Source organism: Molossus molossus, unplaced genomic scaffold (genome assembly GCF_014108415.1).
Source record: "Molossus molossus isolate mMolMol1 unplaced genomic scaffold, mMolMol1.p scaffold_m16_p_4, whole genome shotgun sequence".
Taxonomy (NCBI): domain Eukaryota; kingdom Metazoa; phylum Chordata; class Mammalia; order Chiroptera; family Molossidae; genus Molossus; species Molossus molossus.
Genome location: NW_023425377.1, coordinates 52466926 through 52471212, shown reverse-complemented (window position 1 = coordinate 52471212; position 4287 = coordinate 52466926). Strand labels below are relative to the sequence as shown.

The 4287-nt window shown below is 36.2% G+C and overlaps 1 non-coding gene across 1 annotated transcript; it reads right to left on the bottom strand.

Annotated features, from left to right (window-relative positions):
• Positions 1-1676: 1676 nt before the first annotated feature.
• LOC118616576 lies at positions 1677-1783 on the bottom strand. The gene has a single exon (XR_004956573.1). It is a non-coding gene; the product is annotated as a U6 spliceosomal RNA (small nuclear RNA).
• Between the last annotated feature and the right edge of the window lie 2504 nt (positions 1784-4287).

Here is a 4287-nt window from a genome sequence, read left to right as displayed (position 1 = left end):
TTGTACCAGCCTTGCATCCCTTGGATGAATCACACTTGGTCATAGTGAATAACTTTTTTGTTTTATTGCTGGATTCTAATTCTGTGAAGTATGCCATTGGTATTTTGATGGGGATTGCATTGAATCTATAAATTGCTTTGGGTAATATGGACATTTTAATGATGTTAATTCTCCCAATCTATGAACAGGGTATGTGCGTCCACTTTTTTATATCTTCGTCTATTTCTTTTTTCAAAGACCTGTAGTTTTCTGTGAATAGGTCCTTTATTTCTTTGGTTAAGTTTATTCCTAGGTATCTTAATTTTTTTGCTGCAATGGTAAATGGGAGTTTTTGCTTAGTTTCTCTTTCTGTGAGTTCATCATTGGTGTATAAGAATGGCATCGATTTCTTGATATTAATTTTGTATCCTGCTACTTTGCCAAATTCATTTATTAAGTCTAGTAAACTTTTGATGGAGTCTTTGGGGTTTTCTATGTATAGTATCATGTCATCTGAGAATAAGGACAGTTTCACTTCCTCCTTTCCAATTTGGATCCCTTTTATTTTTCTTCCTGTGTGATTGCTGTGGCTAAGACTTCCAGTACTATGTTAAATAGGAATGGCGAAAGTGGGCATCGTTGCATTGCTCCTGATCTTAAGGGAAATGCTTTTTGTTTTTGCCCATTGAGTATGATGTTGGCTGTAGGTCTTTCATATATGGCCTTTATTATGTCTAGATATGATCCCTCAATTCCCACCCTGCTGATCATTTTTATCAGAAAAGGATGCTGCATTTTGTCAATGGCTTTTTCAGCATCTATTGATATGATCATGTGGTTTTTATTCTTCATTTTATTTATGTGGTGTATTACATTTATGGATTTGTGAATATTGTACCAGCCTTGCATTCCTGGAATGAATCCCACTTGGTCATGGTGGATAATTCTTTTGGTGTATTGCTGGATCCGATTTGCTAGTATTTTTTTTAGGATTTTGGCTTCTATGTTCATCAGGGATATAGGCCTGTAGTTTTCTTTCTTTGTTGTGTCTTTTTCTGGTTTTGGAATTAGAATTATGCTGGCTTCATAAAACGAGTTTGGAAGTCTTCCTTCTTCTTGAATTTTTTGAAATAGTTTGAGGAGAATGGGGGTATTAGTTCTTCTTTGAATGTTTGGTAAAACTCCCCCGTGAAGCCATCCGGGCCTGGGCTTTTGTTTGCTGGGAGAGTCTTGATTACATCTTCAATTTCTTCTGTTGTTATTGGTCTGTTCAAGTTTTCTATCCCTTCCTGATCTTGTTTTAGGAGACTATGTGTTTCTAGAAATTTGTCCATTTCACTTAGATTGTTGAATTTGTTGCCATATAATTGTTCATAGTAGTTGTTAACGATCTTTTGTATTTCTGTGGTGTCAGGTGTTATCTCTCCTCTTTCAATTCTGATTCTGTGTATTTGGGTTCTCTCTCTTTGTTTCTTGGTGAGTCTAGCTAAGGGTCCATCAATCTTGTTTATCTTTTAGAAAAATCAGCTCTTTGTTTTATTGATCCTTTGAATTGTTTTTTTGGTCTCTATGTCATTTATTTCTGCTCTGATCTTTACTATTTCCTTCCTTCTACTTGCTCTGGGGTTGTTTTTTTTTGTTGTTTGCTCTCTAGTTCTTTAAGTTGTGAAGTTAGATTGTCAATTAGAGATTTTTCTAAAAATATAGAATGCTTCACGAATTTGCGTGTGATCCTTGCTCAGGGGCCATGCTAATCTTCTCTGTATCGTTCCAATGTTAGTATATGTACTGCCGAAGCGAGCACTTTTTGTTTATTTTTTAGTTCGTTAAGTTGTGAGCTTAGATGGTCAATTAGAAATTCTTCTTCTTTCTTGAGGAAGGCCTATAGTGCTATAAACTTTTTTCTCAGGACTGCTTTTGCTGTGTCCCATAGATTTTGTGTTGTTGTGTGTTCATTTTCATTTTCCAGGAAGTTTTTAATTTCTTTCTTGATCTCCTTGATAACCCATTTGTTGTTTAATAACAAGCCATTTATCCTCCATGTGTTTTAATGTTTTTTATTGTTTTTGTTGTAATTGATTTCTAGTTTCATGCCATTGTCATCTGAGAAGATGCTTCATATGATTTCAGTTTTCATAAACTTGTAGAGACTTAGTTTGTGTCCTAATATGTGGTCTATCTTTGAGAATGTCCCATGTGCACTTGAGAAGGATGTGAATTCCACAGTTTTGAGCTGTAATTCTCTGTAGATATCTATTAAATCTATTTGAGCTAGTGCATCATTCAGAGAGTCTGTTTCCTTCTTAATTTTTTGTCTAGAAGATCTATCCAGGATGTCAGCAGGGTGTTGAATTGCCCTGCTATGATTATATTACTGTCAATTTCTCTGTTGAAGTCCTCCAGAAGTTTTTTAATGTATATTGGTGCTCTTATGTTGGGTGCATGTATGTTTACCAAGGTTATATCCTCCTGTTGTATAGATTCTGTCAATATTATGTAGTGGCCTTCTTTGTCTATGTTATGGCCTTCATTTTGAAGTCTAATTGATCAGATATGAGTATTGCTATCTCAGCTTTTTTTTTTTTTTTTGCCTTCACATTTGCTTGGAAGATTTTTTCCATCCCTTCACTTTCAACCAATGTGAGTCTTTTGTTTTGAGGTAGGTTTTTTAAAACTATATATATATATATAATCATGCTTTCTTGTCCATTCAGCTACTCTGTATGTTTTGATCAGTGTTTAATCTATTTACATTTAAGGTTATTATTGATATGTACTTATATATTCCCTTTTTTGTTTATTGTGGTTATAGTTTTTCTTCCTAATTCTTCTACTAATTACAGCAGTCCTTTTAACATTTCTTGCATTGCTGGTTTGGTGCTAATATATTCCTTTAGCCTTTTTCTTTTATTTGGGAAGCTCTTTATTCATCTTCTGTTTTAAATGATAGCCTTGCTGGATAGAGTAGTCTTGGGTTCAGATCCTTCTTTTTTATTATGTTGATTACTTCATGCCATTCCCTCCTGACCTGTAATGTTTTGTTGAGAAGTAAGCTGGTAGCCTTATGGGGTTTCCTTTGTAGGTAACCTGTTGCTTATCTCTTGCTGCCTTTAGGATTCTCTCTTTGTCTTTAACTTTTGGCATTTTGATTACTGTGTGTCTTGGTGTGAGCCTGTTTGGGTTCTTCTTACTTGGGGCTCTCTGTGCTTCTTGAACTTGAATGCCTTTTTCTTCACCAAACTGGGGAAGTTTTCTGTAACTATTTCTTCAAATACATTTTGTAATCCTTGCTCATTTTCTTCTTCTTCTGGCACTCCCATGATGCATATGTTGATATGCTTCATATTGTCCCACAGTTCTCTTAAGCTGTCTTCCTGTTTTGGGGTGTTTTTTTTTTTTTTTTTGGTTCTCTGATTGGGTGATGTTTTTCTACACTGTCTTCTAATTCACTGATCCAGTCCTCTGCTTCGTCTACTCTGCTTGTTATTCTTACCAGTATTTTCTTTATTTCTGCTATGTCACTCTTTGTTTACAATTGGTTGGTTTTCTTTTCTTTTTCTTTTTTTTATGTTTTATTTTTTGCACTTATCTTCAGATCGAGTGGAAGGGAGAAAGGGGGGAGAGAGAGAGAGCAATAAACATTGATGTAAAAGAGATACATCGAGTGGCTGTCACCCATAGGACCCCTACTGTGGCTGAGGTTCAACTGCAACCAAGGTACATGCCCTTAGCAGGAACCAAACCTAGGACTCTCTGGTCAGCAAGCCAATGTTCTAATCATTGAGCCACACTGGCCAGGGCACAATTGGTTGGTTTTCAATGTTTCTGTATCTTTACTCATGCCATTGTTCTCTTTACTCATGCTGTTGAGCTTCCTCCTCTGAACTCTCCCTCTGATTATTTGCCTAATTCTATGTCATTTATTTCTTCTCCTGCAGAATTATCTTGTTCTTTCATTTGGGATTTGTTTCTTTGTTTTACCATTTTGGCTGTCTCAGTGGTTTTTGGAGCCTGCCTCTTTTTTCCTGTCGGTGTTGGTGTTCCTCTGGTTGTGCCTCCCTATACTAGACTTGGATGAGTGTGGAAGGACTCATGATAAACACCACTGTCAAGTCTTACTTTTCTGGATACATTTGCAAGCTAAGGAAAGGGTCAGTTATCCTCTAGCTATTTGCCTGGAGGCTATTAGTCTCAGTTACTTGATGAGCCTCAGGTGGCTCTTGCTAGCTTATTCAATTGAGATGTTAATGAACCTCAATTTGCATTCCTCTCTCCTAGCCTGGTTGCGTTGAATTTATGTGGGAGGGT